The following is a 20,808-nucleotide window of genomic DNA, read 5'->3' as shown; positions in this document are numbered from 1 at the left end:
TTGAAAATTTTACTTTCTTTTTGATAGTAAATTATGGAGAATACATATAAGCATCTGAGAAAATGTAAATAAGGATGTGTGTGTATGGGGGTGTGTGTGTGTGTGGTTAGATGTCATCATATACCTTTAATTACCAACCTTAGTAAATAGTAAAACATGTGAGAAATCAACCCCTGAGCTAGTTTCCAACCTGGCCTCTTAATAATGTCTGAAGTCACCTTGTAACAAATAATAGACAAGACATCTTTGCCCTCATCATTGTGTAAACTGTGCCAAATACGAAATTCTAGACTGTTCAGAAATCAAAGATTCCCACCTTCCATTCCTTTTCTTCTCGCTTTTATAACGAACTAATTGTGAAACATTTCTAATAATTCATTACTGTTGCTTAAGTCTCCTCTACTAATCTGGCCTCTCATAGGTTATTGTGGGGAAAGCATGAATAAGAATTTCTCAAATCCTGTGTCCACACACACAGGTGCACACACATACACACAGAGTTATTCTGGGCTATTTATATTAGCTAAACTTAACAGAATTGTTGTTAGATAACTAATTCTTCCACAAAATAAAATTATAAAAATAATTCCTGGATTAAAAATAATATACATATATAGCTTTGTTCTTAGGCATTTTTTGAATTCTCAGTCATTTTGAGAATTTTCACAATGTTGTCATGATAATTGAAAACTTCATGTTGATCCATAGGTGAAAATCACTGCCACATTTTATTTATATTTTCTTTTTAGACCTTAGAGGAATATTGGTTCTTGTACTTTTGTCCAAAGACTATAGGAAGGCCAAATGAGAACAAGTTGTTAAAGTAATTAAGGGATCCCATTTCCTTTAATAATTAAAGATAGAAGTCAGAGTCCTCAAATGAACCTCAACTTGAGCTGTCACAGAACATAGAGAACAAGAAAATAAAGATGGAATAATTTTGGCAATCTATTCTATCCTGTAAATCAATGTGGAAATCTGCCCCGTTGCCATACATCCCTGTGTACTTATCTAGATATTGTATGCTTTAAAGGAGAAGGTAACCTATTAAAGGCAAAGCAGAGTAAGAGATAAGAACCAGTTATATGCCATATATTATCACAAATAATAGTACAACAAGCCTATAAAGTAGATTTTATTTTATTTTATTTTCATAGGGAAACTGAGGCCATGGTGTCAAATGTCAAAAAAATGACAAACTGCTCAAGTTGCCATTGAACTCAGACTTACCAAATTTAGGTCTGTCAAACTCCAGGGCCCATGTCCTTTCTATGATGCTAAATATCCAAGAAAATGATGTATTGTCTCCCTCACATCAGAAGACTAGTAAAGTTCTGACTTAATGAGATGTTTTTGTGAAAATACAAGGATATACAAAGACTTTTGTCCCAGGTGTATTAGTTTCCTAGGATGGCCATAACAAATTACCACAAGTTTGTTTCTAAAAAATAAAGAAATTTATTCCCCCATAGTTCTGGGGGCCAGACGTTCAAAATGAAGATGTTGGCAGGGCTATGCTTTCCCTAAAATTTCTTGGAAAGATCCTCCCGTGCCCCTTCTTAGCTTCTGGTAGTTGCTGGCCTCTCTTGCCTTGTAGCTGCATCACTCCAGTTTCTTCAAATAGCTGTCGTCTCTCTGTGTCTGTGTTTCTGTATTTCTCTTTCCTTATAAGCAGTCCTTGCATTTGGAGCCCATCCCAATCCAGTATGACATTGTCTTAACTTGATTGCATCTGCCTAGACCCTATTTTTAAATGAGATCTTTTCTACAGGCATCAGGGGTTAGGACTTCAACATTGTCTTTTGCGGAGACACAATTCACCCACTATAGTAAATCATCTTGGGTTTTTGGTATTTCTAAGAAAAAAAATACAGCCAATAGACATATTTTGTGGAGGCCTCTTAATATTAGCCTTGCCTTGGACTGTGGTATCTATGACACAGCAAAGATGATTTCCAGGACACTTGCAGCTTAGGAATGGGTTTCCAATCCTCCTATTAATGTCATAACCTCAGGTTTTGTGTAGAGCCAAGCTGATATGTGTGTGCATCAAATGGTACAATAGATGACTAAGATAGGGAAATATTGATACCTAAATACAAATTTATTTTCTGGAAGAAAAGAAAATTCTGGACTGAGTCAATAACATATACTATATTGCCTAGTAGGGTGGATTAACCACATTAAAAATATATTTTTGACTAAACTTTTGACTAAACTTGAACATCAGAGTTAGATTTTTCTATAGATTCTAATCTCCTTAAAGGATTGTGTTGAAATCTTTAGTTATTTAGACAAGTGTCCTTTATTTGAATAGTTGTTAGTCAACCAGTGTTTTATTTCCCACCCGATCATATTGTTAAATGGATCTATATTGGATACACTGGATAAATGTAGTCTGCTAACATTTCTTTAAAGTTCACTTTTAAAACTACATTTTTCTGTAGACTTGTGTCCCAACCCCCCTTTTGTGGAATCCTGAATTCTATGTTTCAGAACACCTCCATGTACCTTTTCCTATTACAACTTCCATTAATCAGACATTTTTTTCCAAGTTTTTAATTAAAAATTTGATATATCCAGATGGACTCATGCTTATACATTTCAAAATTACCTGTCATACATGTAATTTTCAAATATTACATATTCATTCATATTGTTGCTTAAATTTGGCTATAAGAAAAATATCCTGGGAATTTTATCTTGTTATATATATAATTAAAATTTAAATCAATTTTAAGTTGTTTAGTATCAGTGCTTAATATTTTTCTATTTGTTTTGGGACTTTCAAAAACAGGTAGAAAGTATATGTACAAACATTTTTATACTCACCCATTTTAAGAATCTAGAATCCTCACCATTAATCTCACTTTGGTGTACTCTTTCCCTGCAGCTGAATGTTACTTGTAATTATAAGTGTTTCACTGCCTCTCTTATTCACTTTTATTCCTAGAAGTGGAAAAAAGTATTATAAATTATATATTTATATATATATATATTTATATATATTTATATATATAAAATATATATATATAAATTATATATTTATAAAGTATTATAAATTTTTCCATTATGATTAGCCTTGGATGTCAATACATTATTTTCTCTAACTTTATAATTTTCTTAGTATTCACATGCTCATTTTTATGTACTAAAATTAGTATTAATAATTTAAATATCTAGGATATGTTATGCTATATAACTTATGAGCGAGATATTCCAAGAATGAAACTGGTACTTATCTACTCAGAGTGCCCCAGCAGTTCACACGTGGTGAGAGGCATTGATGGTGAGCAGACAAATATTTAGAGAAGGCCATTTTCCTAGTTCAGATGTTCCCCAGCAATAGGAAAGAGGAAGGCAAGGATTAAAGACAAATAATAAGTTTGGCATTAGGAGAGCCCAACAGACTGGATAGGAATAGACTGCAGTTAGCCCTAGGAAACAGGATTTAAGTGAAACACAGATTATGGTCACAATGCAGAGAATCAAAACAATAGAAGGGGGTTTGGAGGAGGGCACAAAGAATGGGAATGATAGAATGAAGTGTCCTATACAGAGCAGTCCCTACCACTCAAAAAAAAAAAAGATTATGCCTCTGTGCCTATGATCCTAATACTCAGGGAACCTTCTTCTGTATTAATCTCACACCCCCCTCCTTCTAGGACAGTCTTAAGTCTTTCCTCCACGTGCAACCTGTTTATCATACAGTTTAGTAGGTGGTTAGAAAAACTACTAATGCATAGTAACAGAGCTGACTTCAAGGCTATGGAAGCATCACCATGGCTTGCATGGAACCTGCAGACTCTTCCCGGCTTGAGGAGGTCCGTTTCACTTTGTTCATATCTCTTAGATTTTGTTCTTTCATTCAAACAATATTGGTCATTGTGTTCTGAGATTCTTTTAATGTATACCAACCTATCGTTCTCCTGCAAACCTTGTGTCCCTCAACTTAAAAATGAGGTTAGCATTCTTTTAATATTGAGCCTCGCGTGCTTCAGGCTCTTGTAAAAATCCCCCTTTTCAGGTCTTATCTCCTTTCTCACACTCATTTTCTTTTTCCTATTTGTTTCCAAGTAACTGCCCCATTCTGAGAAATTTAGGTCAACGTTATGCTCCTCTGACCTCCTTGCTTGCTGGGACTTTTACCCTCTCATCACTGCAGCAGTTTGCTCTGATGGCTCACCAAGCCTTCCTCCTTAGATATTAGATCCCATTTGAAACATCAAGATAAAATGTAGTTCATGGAGGGAGGTAGGCTAGGGAGCCATTTTAAGAGCTTTGACTCTAGAACCGGGGCACTCCAATTTAACACTTTGTGTTCTATTTTTTTTTTTTAATTTTTAATCTGGAAAATGGGAATACTAATATTATGTATCTTAAAAGATTGAGGATTGACGGGCTTCCCTGGTGGTGCAGTGGTTGAGAGTCCGCCTGCCGATGCAGGGGACACGGGTTGGTGCCCCAGTCCGGGAAGATCCCACATGCCGCGGAGCGGCTGGGCCTGTGAGCCATGGCCGCTGAGCCTGCGCGTCCGGAGCCTGTGCTCCACAACGGGAGAGGCCACACAGTGAGAGGCCTGCGTACTGCAAAAAAAAAAAAAAAAAAAAAAAGATCGAGGATTGACAGTGTTAATACATCTAAAGTGCTTGGAATGATGCGTGCTTCATAGTAAATATCCAGTAATTCACTCTTTTTTCTTTCTACTTCATTCTCACCATTTTCCTTCCACTTGTCTCAGTCCTTTAGTTTCACTTTTACCTAAAAGTCAACCTCACCATAACATTTTTCTGTGTGCTTTAGATTTTAATGATTTTATATGTCATGCTGGCTCTCCTGTATCTGCAAGCTCTCATTTTAAACATTCTACACATTTGTCCCTAATATGTAACAGATATACTCACGTTTTTCCCAACTTAATCTTTTCTCCGTGGATTTTGATTCCTCTTACACTGATCATCATAATTGCCTTTCTTTCTTTCTCAGTGGCAATCTGGGCTCTGCCTCATTCCATCTCTGAAACTGCCAGCGTTTTCTCCATATGCCATATTATTATTTTCTCAACCCGGGAGGCTACTGTTGTGCTTTCACTTCCAATTGCCAGCACCAGCATATCTTTAATAAGGGTGTGGCCTCCTGGGCTACTTGGAGCTCTCTTTGCCTTCAAGCACAAAAAGCGGGAATTGTCTCAAAGAATTTGCATATCTAGGTAGCTCTTGACCCAAAGCTGATGGATCTAATTACTCCAGCTCCATTACCCCTTGGTTGTTCTATAAATGTCAGCCAGGTCCATTTATTTGACAGAGTTGTTTAAATCTTGTATATTCTTACCAATTTTTTGGTCTACTTGTCCACCAGTTTTGAGTTTTAAAATCTTCTCTTTCAATTGTGGATATGAATACATATATTTCCTGTTTTGACAGTTTTCGTTTATTTTTGAAGCTCTGTTATTGGATACACCCATTTTAGCATTGTTATATCTTCTTGATGACTTGCAAACTCTTTATTAAACAATTTACTAATTTCTCCTTGATCATTCTGATAGTGGTATAGCCATTGCACCTGTCTTATGTTTGGTTTCACCTGGTATAAAATTTTCATATTTTACTTTTTACCTATTATTAGTTTTAGATTTACATTGTGTCTTTTGTGTAGATCCTGTACTCGGATGTTGATTTTTTTTCATTCTCTTAAAGTTAGTTTTATTGGAGTATAACTTACATTTAATAAATCTCACCCTTTTTGGTGTGGGTTCATGGAGTTTTAAAAAATTATACACTCATGTAATCATCAACATAAAGTTTCAAACAATTCCATCATCTTAAAAGTCCCTAATGCTCATTTGCAGTGAATCATCTTCCCTCCACCACCCCTACCAGGTCCTGGGAACCACTGATTTAATTTCTGTCCCTATAGTTTTCTATTTTCTAGAATTCCATATAAGTGGAATCCTAGAATATGTAACCATTTGTATTTGGCTTCTTTCACTTAGCCCAATTTTTTTGAGATTTATCTATGGTGTTGCATGTACCGGTAGTGTTTCTCTTTTATTGCTGAGTTGAATCATTGCCTTATCTAGTATGACAGTCATTGTCTTTTAATTGAAATTGTTAGACTACACATATTTAATGAATATATTAGTATGGTTGAATTTACATCTACTATCTTGCTGTTTGTTTTCTGTTTGTCCATTTCTTCTTTCTTTTTTCCACGCTTTTGGATTGAATATATTTTATATTCCATAGTATCTCCAATATTTGTTCTTTTAGTTATCCCTCTTTGATTTACTTTATTACTTGTTGCCCTAGTGTTAAAGGTGAATCTTCAACTTAACACATTTTACTATCTGGTGATAGTGTATGTGTGAAACTTACTGTAACGTATAGAGCATAAGACCCTTACAGCAGCGTACTCCTGTGTTACCCCCCATACATGTGTACTGTGGCTTAATACATTTTATTTGTTATCTAGTGTAAATCCCACACTTCTTTGTCATATATATGTATGTGTGTGTGTGTGTATATATATATATATATATATATGTATAAAACAAGCCACTAAATTCACTTTTAAAGAAATAATAAATGGATGAAGCAAAGTTTCTATAGTACGGTTTTCTCTTTCCAGTACCCTTTATTCCTTTTGTAGATCAGATTTTCCATGTAATAGTCTTCAGTTGAATAATTTCCTTTAGCATTTCTAATAGTGAAGGCCTAATGCAGAAAAAAACAAGAAGTATTTTCAGCTTTCATTTGTCTGCACTAATTTATTTCATATAGGCTGACTTTTCTTTTGTCTTTTGACATTTCCAAGATGCCTTTCATAGTTTCTGAGGAAAAGTGGGTCGTCATTCTTTGTGCCTCCATATATAATATGAATTTTTTTCCTGGCTAGTTTCCAGATTTTCTTTTTATTACTTTATTTTAATAATCAGTAATTATGATATGCCTTGGTACAGTTTTCTGTTTCATTCCATTTTATTTTGTTGAACTTCTTAGACCTGTAGGTTATTCTTTTAATGAATGTCAAATTTTTAAAATCATTTTTTAACATATTTTGTATGCTTGGACATTTGAAATTCTGTGTTGATTTGGGTCTGGAGTTCTTTTTCTTCCCTTTACAGTACTTGACTTTATTCTAGAGGACAGTTTAGTTACTGCATCCTTTAAAAGTTTATTTGTTTGTTTTAATACTTTGTAAGGGTGAGTTTACAGTAGTCTTACTGTAGAGCTTGTTTATCCCTACTACCAAGACATGACTCTCCTTGGGTCTCTGCTGTATGCCCCAAGTATGAACAAAGTCTCTCCACTATGATGGTAGTAACTCAAGATCTGGGGCCTGCATGAGCTTTTAGAAATTGTTTAGATATACAGGTATCAAGAAACATTTTTTTTGGGGGGGTGCTGGCCTAGTGGAGTTAAATCCTATTTGTGTGCTACTTAAGATTCATCCAAAAATTTGAGGGACCCCTATGCATATTTCTGGAATGTTATTTACATAACTTTTTCTTTTATTATTTTGCTCCTAAAATTCCACCTACTTTGGCCTCCCCAAACTTCAGTATCTGTCTCAATTCAACAAGACTACCATGTAGTGCTTGAGTGTCTCCTGCCTATGTCATGATCTGAAAAGGCACATCTTGCCTTTCTAGGTAGAAAGCCGGGGCAAGTGTAGTCGCACTTTATTATTTCTTCTCTCTCAAGGATCATAGTACGATGATGCCTGTTGTCAAATATCTGACAAACAGTTCTTTTATATATTTTGTCAAATTTCTAGTTCATGTTAGAAGGGCAAGTCAGGTACCAGATATTCTTATCATGTTTGAAGTTATCTATAATCATGTATTTTTTTTCAACTTGAAGTCCGTTAGCCTCAGGATGCATTTCTGAATTAGCATGAAATAAAGTGTACATCTCTGGGGACAAAGTCTGCAGCTTTCACCTTTCTCATGGATCCCAGTGTATATGAGTGTGCCTATTTGTTTTGTGATCTCTAATCTATTCTGTCATGGTGAATATACAAAATGCACAAAAGGGGGTTAATTGACTGAGGCTACTGTTCAAATGATAGTGAATAAATGCTCCAGTGGCGCTTACAAAATGAATTTTAAAACTTTATAGAATTAGAATATAAATTAATAGAATGTAGTGTTGTGTATAAGGAATAACATACTAACTTATTCATAGTTCTGGAAAGATAGAGAATGTTCAATAAATACTTAACAAACATAATGAACTTTCACTGTATGGAAGATACTGGGAGAGGTAGTGGGAAAAAGAATGCAAATGTACGTAATTGGTGGCCCTTCCTCTCCAGTGATCACAGACTACATTTGATTGATTGGCGTTGTTCACTCTGTTTTAATCATCTGCGGGTATATGTAGAAGTATCATTTTGGCATATAATGTGCTCTTCTATTACATGTTCTACTTTAATTTCTGTATACAGCCCCTAGATATAGGTTCTAGAAACATTTACCTTATATATAATTGTTAGTGTTAAAATGAAAATAATTTTAGTTGAGTCATATCAGGGACACCTCTCTCATAAGGTAAGGTTAAAGATTACAATAAATTAAGATTTTACTATTTATTTATATATCTACTGATAAATAAATTATAGAGAATATATTTAGTATTAGGAAAATAAAACCAAATTTTGTAAGTATTTAGTAATATAAATGCTTCTTTTTAAGTTCTTAGTTTTAAAAAAGTGGATTTGTATGTCAACTTTATTAGAAATAACAGCAATATTTAGAGATTAAATATAGTTTATGCTGGTGTGATTTAGATATTAGTTTGAGCATTGATAAACCTATGAATATTATCCACTCTGGCACTGTGTTATTTTTGCAATATCACAAATCCTTCAGCCATATCCATTAGGAATGTAATTTAACAGTATTTTCATGTCAGTGGACAAAAATTAAATCTGACCATTCAAACTTGTCAGTTACTGAGAGTTTGATATATCATTTGTCCACATTCCTTTTAGGTTATTGAAGAGCAAAATGTGAAGGATCTAGATTTTTGATTTCTTATTTCATAGGAACCTGAAGACATTTTTTCCTTGTAAATACAAGGAAACCTACTTACTGCAAAATTTTACTATGTTCAGAATGAAGAAATTTAAGGAAAAGTTTCAAACTCCCAATTTTTAAACATAAAAGGTTATAATTTCAATTTCCAGGCTTCTCAGATAAAATGTTAGTATACTTCAGCTCCTATCTACCTTGTCTACCCTACTTTCATTCTATCTGTATAAGAATGTACCTTTTCAATATTTTAATTGAGGCATTCATGATGATCCTCTAGCAAGAGGCGTTAGCCATTGCAGATATGTATATCACTTACAGAATCTTAATAATTTTAGGGGTCCCAGCACCATAGAAACCCCATTTATTTTAAGAAATATAACATTAGCAATAAAGGTTGCACAGAAGGATATATGAAAGAAGATTTCATAGCTGCTTTACAATAAGGGCTGACTCTACTCATTCACATATCTCTGTAAGCTCTGCTGAAACAGCAGGATTTTGAAACTGGCTGTGAAATTAGATTTTTCCACGATGAGCAATGAGAGCTGTTGTAATTCTGATCTCTAAAGGAAAAAAAAAGCCTGTGTTATGGTATATTTCTCTCTCCTATGAATATTTTCTCTGATCATAATACGCAAAAGGTGGTATACAGATTGAAGTTGACTTTTGGGTATTTAGGGATTTTTAGTAAGGTTCGAGTTCTAAAATTTCTCTCCTCTGACAACATTTTATTAAATATATGCCTCATAAAAAAATAAGCAGATGATTTTTAGATAAAAACTAACAAATAACCTCTGTTATCAAAATAGTTTATATTTTCCCCAAATAATTTTTAATCTGTTATTGGTAGAATTGACTATTATGGGGCTTTCTAGACTATTTGCATTTTTTGATTAGCCAAAATAATATACAAGCACTCTCCTTACTGTGTGTCTTTTCTTATGTTAGTGTTTAGTATTGGTACAAACTCATCACTTACATATGTAAATTAGAGTCCATCTCTTGAAGTTAGGCAAAAATTGAGTTCTAAATTTGACTTTGAGTCTCCTAGTTTGTTACTGGGTGGATTACATAAACTCCCAAAGCCATAGCATTCTCATCTTTAAACCAGAGACAATTATAGTTCCTTAGTGTTGGGATTGTTATGAAGGTTAAATAAAATAATTTAGCATACTCTTTAGATGAGCACTGGGTATTTGCTCTATAATTATTAATCATTTCTACATTTCTTTTTATCTCACTTGATGGGCCAAAACAGAGAACCCTATGCTACAGCTGTTCAAAGGACTAGAGCAGATATTCTTAGGCACATCTGGCCCTGGTTCATACTAAATAAACAATCTTGGAGGGTCTGAAGGGTGACGACAACCTCAGAACAGCACTAGTATCTTAGAAATAATCCCAAGAGCCGAATGGTTTAAGAACTCCTAGGGCAGATTTTAAAATTATATTTATTTTGAAACAATTGACATAGACTTTCTCAACTTCTCACTAAAATAATTATAAAGACATACATAAAAGAGATTAAAATCAGGAATACTAATAGAAATTCCAGAATCTAGACAAAATAAATGTTCTCTATCTATGAAACTGATAGAGTGGCTTTCAAAGAACAAACATTGTACAGATACTACCAGAACAGAGTGGGACAGTCTACAGAGAAGTTCAATAAAGTCCCCTAGTTCCCTACCCCACTAGCCTCCCTCTCTGTGTTTAGAAAATGCAAGCTCAGAATCAATCCACAGTGTAAGCTGTGGGCACTCTTACTATGCGGTTCCTTGATTTGGTGGAGGAGGACACTGCTGCCAATCATTTCCCATCCCATTAGCACCTTTCCTTCTAGATCTACTTTGACACTAAGACTACCAGAAAACAATTAAGGGAAATGATTTAGTACGCAGATTTAATGTACACAATATATTCATGAAAAAAATCAGTCAAAAGTGGTCCACACTTTGTAAGAGTCCAGACTCTAGAGACATATTTTAAATTTAAAGTATAAAGAAGTTTTCCTGCCTCCAGACTGGGGGAGGTGTGGGGGGGGTGGGGAGAGAAAGAGAAAGAGTGGGAGGGGTTAACATAACGAGAGAAAAATAAGCCTTCTCCTAGACATCCTTGTAGTACTAAATGCTGGAAGAAATAGAGGAAGGAGCATTTAGTTTTGAAGATAATAACTCAATAAATTGGCAATGAGCCCAGTTGTTTTATGTTTGAAAACAAAGGAAATATTATTTTCTACTTGAAATTGGAAAAAATTAACTTTGCTCTAAGAAAGCTTTGAGGGGACCATGGTCGCTATATTTTGTGAATCTATAAAAATATCAAATCATAGTTTTCATATAAATTTAGTTTGTTTTGTCATAACATATGTTTCTTTTAGGTTTTCTTGGGACAGTCTATAATATGGTGACTTGTCCTGATTTTGCAGTGATATTTGCAGTATTAATTACTGATTACAAATTCTGAAGAGAGCAAGAGTTAATAGGTCACATAAGTATGAATCCACCTTTAACCACTCTGCCTGGGTATTTATTCCTTGTGCTGACCTCTAATATCATTTATTGTCTGTACCAATAGGGCAGTGGGATTAATGGTTAAAGATGTTAGCTCTGAAGTCATATTACCTAGGTTCAGATTCAATATTCACATTTACCAATTGTAGGACATTAAAAAGTTGTATATTTTGTTTCTGGAATGAGAGAAAAATAGTACTGACACCGCTGAAATAATATGGTAAATTGCTAGGGATAATGTCCAGCACATAGTGAGTATTCAGTTAATTATATATATTGTATGTGTATAAATGTAATATGTTTGTATGTAATTAACTATTAACATAATGCTCAGAAGAGAGTAAATGTTCAGTGGATGATAGTGTTTATCTTTACTGTTATCATTAGTGCTTTATTTGATACCAGAGAAGGCAGTGTTTCTTTGTATTTTTATGTGTATACAATATAAAGGTCCAGTGACATAATGAAAGACTTGAAAGCAAGGCTCTTTTTTTATCCTCAACACCTAACATAGTAGGAGTCATTAAACCATGTGATGTGCTGGATTCGCCTTGTGCCAACATCATAGCTGATTGGGCACATCTCTTCCCATTCTCAACTTCTTGTTCAATGACATCATCCTGTTAGCTTGAAATTAGCCACGGCAGGACTATTTACATCATAGAAATTGAAAATACCACAAATCGGGGCTTCCTCCTATGTCGGAGAGCAGTTTGTGCCTCATTTACTAGCACATCCCTTACTAAATGTTTATCAATACTGACGTAAAACCAAAGCTCTATAACTATGATAGTGACTCTTAGCCCAGTTTGCATATTAGAATCATCTGTAAATTTTTTTTATCTTGTTTTGTTTTTTAGAGAGTGCTTGGGCTCCCAGCCAATTTTGTACCAGTCAGTCATGGTTGATATTGACATAATTCAGGAAAAATTCCAACTGTATCCCACAGGAGATGCTATAATCATGCATTAGACACTCTGTTAAATCAGTCTAGGGCACTTGAGATGAAGCACATCAAAAATTACTTTCACATTGGTATATATCTATATTTTTATCTATCTCCTCACATATAATGAACTATGTGAGATTATTGATTTCTGCTTATATACTTATTAAACTCCCATAAATTAATACTGTGTTGAGATCACCAACTCTTACTGTGAGGTTAGTAGTGTGTTCTTAATCATTTGGGGTTGCAAACTGAAATGCCTACAACAGTGTTTCCCCAGCTACTTTGTTTACAAAGAATCACGTAGGATGATTGTTAAAATTCAGAATCTACCATTATTCTAGATCTTTTGAACCAGAATCTCCAGAGGATGAGCTGGGGATCTATATTTTTAGTCAAGAGTCTCGATGGTTTTTCTAATCTGGCAGTTTTGGGAAACCCTAGCTGATAGGAGCTAAGTAGATGACGTAAGTGGATGGAACATGGTGAGTCAGGCAGGTGAGGAACTGAGATAATGCCTTGGCTGTAGGGACTAGGGCCAGCTACCTTCAAGTTTTCAAGATAAGCCAGAAATATGGATTATTACATAAAATATTCTTATTTTTAAATATTGACAAATTACTCATTGTCTTTGTATTATTACCATCCAGGTCAAACTAAACCTTATAATGTACTTGCATTTAAAATAAATGTTTACCATCTCTCAAAATACTGTGAAAGGTAGCAGTGAATGAAAGAAGTCAACTGTGGTCCCATCTACTCTCTATCTTTATTCATTCCGTGCCATTCCCCTGCACAGTGCCCTCTTCTCTGTTTCTTATTCAGTAAAGCAATACCAGGAAGGGAAAGAGAAAAGTGACACCTTTATATGTCTCCTATCCCTGGCACATAGTAGGCACTCAAGTAATATTTGCTGAATACTTCTGAAAGTTTTAAAGAACTATTTAGGCATTTTCTAGTAAAAGTAGTTTTATTATATGAATATAAAAAAGTGATTATATTATCTGACGGTAAAAAGTGACTCGGGTATAAATTGAATTATCTGGGTGTAAAAGGAAGAGGTAATGGGGGACAGTTAAGGTAATGACTTCTTGGTGATAGACAAGTTTTAACATATATATAGTGCTTCTTTGTTTTGTTTTTTTTCCTTACTTTCCTCCCCCAAAATGCATTATAATCACCAGATGCAGAAATTACCTGTACCTGCATAAGGAGAAGGTAGTTCATAAGCTCCTAGCGTCAGAGATCCTGTCAATCTTTGTTTTCATCATACCCCTAGTGTCAAACAGAACAAGATTACCTTCATAAGTACTAAGTGGGATAAGGAATGAGTGAACAGATGAATTAAGTAGGTAAAGCACTTGTCATATATATTCATGTCAATTATGCTGTAATTATGTCAATTTGACTAAGCATATATAGAACCCTTTCTCTGATTGGTACCAATGTGCTCTATAGAGTTATTATAGACCAGCCATACGCTAGACTTATTACAGAACGTATGCAAATTTATATAATCATTTTTTAAGAAACACATGTACACGTTTTTATTGAAATGGAATTCATATCTTGTTTAGCTTCTCCAAGGGCCAAGCATTTGGCTCATAGGAAGCGACTGCTCTGCTGGGAGAAAAAAAAATACCGACTCTGTATAATCGTTGGAAAGAGAGAGAGAACAAGTAACAAATATTGTTCTAGTGAATTTTGGGGTGTTTAAGGAGTAGATATTATATGAGAAACGAGTAGAGGCAGCCCTGTTTAAATAGGTTCAATGACACTTTCTGGATGCAAACACCAGTCCTGCTTCTTGGTAAGAGACTGAAAGTGAAATGTTAAAATGGCTTTATATTTGCAGTACTTTTACTCAGCAACCTGATTTTACTAATAATATATCCACCTTAAATTAAAATATATAATATATCTTTTAATATTTTGGTCTAGTTCCCAGATCGAGTCATAACATTATTATAATAGACTATTATTTTTAAGGTATAGAGTTGTTTCCATTTTCCCTTTTTAGATATATAAACTCATATTATCAGAGTTTTTCATGGTTCTGAAGCATTTCTAGAGCCATGATATATGATAAATGACTTGTTTCTTCCTGCAAGATGTGGGGCAGAAAATATTAGCCTTGCCATACTGGAGACTGTTTTAATATTTTAGCTATTTCCACATGATCTCCTTTCAGTGATATTATGTATATAAAATTACTTTTTAAGTGTTCTGATATTTTCATTGGTTCCTACTGTAGCACTATAATAATGACAACACTGTCTAAATCATAGATATTAAATGTCTTGAGAGATTTTATTCTCAAGAATGTAACAGAAGGACATGCATTTGAACTGCAAAACTGCAGAACACAATATAAAGTGAATATATTAGATTTGCTAAGGGAAGCATTAAAAGGCAATGGATATAAATTGAGAAACATGACCATTTCATTCTACTGAAACCAACAAACAAATAGATATGTGTTTCAAATAAAACTGTAAATAATATTATAACAGAACTTTCCATGGCACCCTCAAACATGCACACATATCAAAATGAGCTTAAGCTGCAGCATTAATATGGGAAAGAAAGGAAAGCAGAGGCAGAAGAAATAAGAGTCTCTGAAACAAAGGCAGTTTAGTATTGCAGGAATATGTTCAGATATATCTAAGTCCTTGCTCACTGTTCTCTCATTATTTTACATCCTAAATCCATATGATTTGTAAGAACAATTGAACACCTTGGGAATTTCCCAAGTTTAGTAGAATGCCATCTTAGTGCCTCCAAAAATACTCACTGAATGTCATATTTGCTTAAACTGAAATTGTAGAATTTTCTAAATTTCAACAAATATCAAAACAGTGAAGCTGCTTTTTTAAAATTTGGAAATATGGGGCTTCCCTGGTGGCGCAGTGGTTAAAAATCCGGCTGCCAATGCAGGGGACATAGGTTCGAGCCCCGGTCCAGGAAGATCCCACATGCCGTGGAGCAACTAAGCCCATGCGCCACAGCTACTGAGCCCGTGTGCCACAACTACTGAAGCCCATGCACCTAGAGCCTGTGCTCAGCAACAAGAGAAGACACCGCAGTGAGAAGCCCACGCACCACATCGAAGAGTAGCCCCCGCTCACCGCAACTAGAGAAAGCCCGCACGCAGCAATGAAGACCCAATGCAGCCAAAAATAATTAATTAATTTAAAAAATTTGGAAATATAATTTTGCTTTGTTTTTGTAAATATGTAGTAACTAAAATTTGAAAACATATTCTCATAAACTTCTTTCATCTTTGTACTTCATGGTTTGGCTTTTCTTCTCACTCTGTTACTCAGTGTAGTAACAGTTAAGTTGATGGGATTGAATACTATCTGGACTTCAAATCCTGCCACTTACCAGTTATGTGACCTTGGCTTAGTCACTTAACTTTTTTGAGGCTCTGTTTTTTTTCAGATATAAAAGGAGCTTATAATGTATTCCTGATAGGAATGGTATAACAAATTTAAAAAGTTTTCCCCAGTAAATTAAAAACTTAAAGATAAGACCTGAAACCATAAAACTCCTAGAAGAAAACATTGGGAAACGCTCCTTGACATTGGCCTTGGCAATCGTTTATTGGATATGATACCACAAGCAAGCACAAGCAACAAAAGAAAAATTAATAAATGAGAGCATATCAAACTAAAAAGCTTCTGTGCAGCCAAAGAAACAGTCAACAAAAGGAAAAGGTAACCTAAAGGATGGAATAAGATATTTTCAAATCATGAACCTGATGAGTTAATATTCAAATATATATAAAGAACTCATACAAGTCAAAAGAAAAAATCCATTTAAAAGCAGACAGAGGAACTAAACAGACATTTTTTTTTTTTCTAAAAAAGACAAGTGGACAATAGCACATGAAAAGCTACAGCCATTATGGAATACAGTATGGAGTTTCCTCAAAAAATTAAAAATAGATTTAGCATGTGATCCAACCATCCCACTTCTGAGTATGTATCTAAAGGAAATTATATCACTAACTTGCAAAGATATAGACACTCCCATGTTCATTGCAATATTATTCACAATAATCAAGATATAGGCATAACCTGAGTGTCCACCAACAGATAAATGGATAAAGAAGATGTAGATGTGGTGTACAAATGGATTATTCAGGCATGAGAAAGAAGGAAGGGTGAACCTTGAGGGCATTATGCTAAGCGAAATAAGTTAGAGAAAGACAAATACTGTATGATCTCTCATGTGGAATCTAAAAAGCCAAAAACTATATGTGGTAGTTTTTTTTATTAAAACTGTTATTTCATTATGGCATAATTTTTTTCTTTTATATTAACATGATCCCAGATCATAAAGAAAACACATTCACCAGTATTACCTCGCTTCTTTTACAAGGTGGACTTTGTGCCATGCATTTGAAGGTAGATAGGCTATCTCGTTTAAAATTAGGTTATGATTATGGCATTTTATTCCAAAAAATAGTGTTTTATACACCAAAATATATTGTTGTATATACAGATCTTCTCTACCTTTTAATTACTGTGATCCTCTGATTGAGACAAAACATATTGTTTAGGATGTATTTTATGTAATACTTTCCCAAAGAGCTGGTTATTTTATCCTGTTACATATATGAAAGTATTGGCTTTTCTATTAATGAGTTTGAGTAGAAGGAGTTCTTAAGGGACATTTAGTCCATTCCTGACACCTATGTAGTACAAAAAAACACTTCCTAAAATAAGACACTAGTCTCCTGCTACAAGAAAGAGAAATAGTGGTAAAGGCATGTAACCAACTTTGTTCTTATTTCCTGTCATTATAAAAACATTTTTTCTATTGTCCAGTAGTCTATATTCTTTTGTATAATTTAAAAAGCATTGGACATGGATGATGGGTGAAGAGGGGTAACTGGCTAGGTGTCTAATCAAAAGCCTGGATTTCCCCATCAGGAATGTTCTGTATTGCCTCTGGGATTCTGAAGCACTGAAAACAACTGCCCAGACAATAAAAATGAATTATGAATATTTTGGTATTTAAGAGAAAAGTATATGTCTAATCAGTCCATTGGCTGTAATGTTGCTATGTCAGTTTGAAATCTTTGAGTTCATTAGAGCTATTAGAAATCCAAAAGAATGAACACATAAAAGTAAGCAGTCTCCTTATAGCTAACTGTATATCTAATATCCTTGTGATTTTACTTACCTGATACCTTGGACCCTTATTATAGTAAGAGAAGAAAAGTCCTCAGAGTAAAAAAAAGAAGGAGAAGACTGAGTTCAGACTTTTTAGGAAATTCTTTTAGTATGGAGATTCCTTAGAAAACTAAAAATAGAGTTACTATATGGTTCAGGAATCTCTCTCCTGGACATATATCTGGAGAAAACCATAATTCAAAAAGGTGAATGCACCCCAGTGTTCATTGCAGCACTATTTACAATATGCAAGAGATGAAAACAGCCTAAATGTCCATCAACAGATGAATGGTTAAAGAAGGTGATATATATATTTATATATATATATGTATATATAAATGTGTATATATATATATAATGGAATATTATTCAGCCATAAAAAGAATGAAATAATACCATTTTCAGCAACATGGATGGACCTAGAGAATATCATACTAAGTGAAGTAAGCTACACAAAGAAAAATATGTGACATCACTTATATGTGGAATCTAAAAAATAAAAGATACAAATGAACTTATATACAAAACAGAAAGAGACCCACAGATATAGAAAACAAATGGTTACCAAAGGGGAAAGGGGAAGGGGAGAGATAAATTAAGAGGTTGGGATTAACATGTACATACTACTATATATAAAATAGGTAACCAACAAGGATGTACTGTGCTACTGAGTATAGCACAGGGGACTATACTCGATATTTTGTAATAACCTATAAGGAAAAGATATATACTCTGAAAAAGCATACATATATGTATACATATAAAAGAATATATATGTGTATATTTATATATATATATATGTGTCTGAATCACTGTTCTGTACACCTAAAACTAACACAACATTTTAAATCAACTCTATTTCAATCAAATAAAAAAAGAGTGAACTTCTAATTTCCTCACTCCACCTGACTGACTCCTCTGAAGCCTCCCAGTTGATGATAACTTCTTGGTGCTCAAAAATCTTGAAATCTTCCTTATTTCCTTTCTGCCCCCCCATATCACAATTTCACTTCATCACGAAATCCTCTCAGCTTTCTCTTCAAGACTTTTTTAGAAAATATGACCACTTCTTACCACCTTAGCTATTAGTACTATGTATCTGGTTTCATTTAAAAACTTCTGTAATTATAATCAACAAAATATGTTCTTTGACCAAATATGAGCCAAAATAAACTTAAAAATCAGGCAATATTATCTGTAGTATTTGCAATGTGAAGATCAGTTTTGAGAAAATCATAACTTTTAGATCATAACTCATTAATTAATATTATCAATTGTGACAAACCAATATGTATGTATAAGCTTGTCTAACTTTTTTCAAAAAATTACTAATATACTTATAAGTTACTAATTTATTAATTTTTTCTGTTTGGTACTGTAATATTTATTATTTTATTAAAATATTCAATGGCATCATTATGCATTATGTCCCCAAAGTTTGGTAGAGTTTTAACCTTTAATTACTTTTAAACACCTTAAACTTGCTCATACTGTATCAGTTGGAAGGATAATTATTCACTGTCTGGTTTTCTTCTGGCTCTTATTTCCAATATGTAGATCTACTTCATGTTCTTTGAAATTACAGGCAATCTCCTAATTTAGCACCTCTGCACTCCGTTCCCTCTGCTCTTTACCATCTTCCTAATATCAGCACTGCTTATCCTCTCATCTTTTCAGGTTTCTGCTCAAACATCATCTCATTGAGACCTAAGCTTATCACTTTATTTGATGTTACTAGCTCTTCCAGCCCCCACCAAAGAACTTTACATTTGCCATACCATACCATGCTTTATTTGTCCTTTTTTTTTTCAGTTTGACTTACCAATTTCTAAAATAGAATTCTATTTCTTTATTTTTTATGTTTTTACCTTTTTACCTCCTTCTTAGAATATAAGCTACATAGCTGGGATCCTTTGAAGTTTGTGTTGGTTTTCATTAGGTGTCACCTTCCTAGAACCTTGAATAGCACATATCAGTACCTCAATATTATTTTTAGAAATATTGTGTTGAAAGAAGAAATAAGCATTCATCAGGTTTTATGCTTGTAACCACAAGCAGTGCCTATCCTTGTGGAGTTTAAACTCCACAGAAAAAGACAGACATTAAACGGATATTTAAAATAAATATATAAATTTTGAGACATACTAATTGGAATGATTCAGAGTTCTATGAAAGGGTTAAAACTGAGCTCTTGACCTATCTCTGGTGAGAGAAGAAGCTGTAGGGGTTGGATGCCTTAGTGCTGAAAATATGATCTGAAAAGTAAGAATGGACTTATGTGTAGATGTGGATAGGGGCCAAGGGAGAGAGTATTCCCAGCAGAGAGAACAGCAAAGTTGGTGTGGAAGAAAAAATTAGCAAGGAAGATTAGTTTAAGGCACTGAATAAAATGTGGAGTGTCTGAGCGGGCAAGACATATAAAATGAGGCTGGAGAGTTAGTAGCTACACCATGAAGAGCTAAGTAGGTCAGAGTAAGTATTTTTTTGTTTGCTTGTTTCTTTTGCCTAACAGCAATGGTAACTATTGAAGGGGTTCTATACTATGGAAGTTGAGGGTAACAGAATCAATTTGTATTTTGAAAAGAACAATATGTCTCACATGTGAAAAAGAATGAATGATGAGCAAGAATCGTCTTTACAGATTTTTACGGTAAAAAAGTAGCTCAGAGGAAGGATGATGATAGCTTAGACTATATCCCCTCTCCCAAAAATATATGGTGATCACTTATGATTGTCTTCACTGACTTTTTTTTTCCAGTCATTCATATAGGTTCACAATTTGATTCTTCTTTTTTTTTATTTTTTTTCAATTTATATTTATACTTTGCACATTTACTCCAATAACTTAAAATATTACTAAAATAGTACTGCCTTCCAAATTAAGATCTGCATTAAAGACCAGCTCCATAATTTGTGGGGCCAGTACTGAATGGAAAAAACAGAGCTCCTTGTTGAGATACTGTTAGGAATGTCTAGACAGTAGTGGCATAGCATAGAGGGAGTCCCTTTTTTCCAGTGATGCCCTGTGCAACTACATAGAGAGTTTGTCTGCAAAGCTGGTCCTTTTTACAGACTCCATTTCTCCCCTCGCTCAAGATAAAATTAAATTGGAAACTATGTACTTGA

The sequence above is a fragment of the Delphinus delphis genome, chromosome 6 (genome assembly GCF_949987515.2).
Source record: "Delphinus delphis chromosome 6, mDelDel1.2, whole genome shotgun sequence".
Classification (NCBI taxonomy): domain Eukaryota; kingdom Metazoa; phylum Chordata; class Mammalia; order Artiodactyla; family Delphinidae; genus Delphinus; species Delphinus delphis.
The sequence above is the reverse complement of the archived record's forward strand: the minus strand, read 5'-3'. Positions refer to the sequence as shown.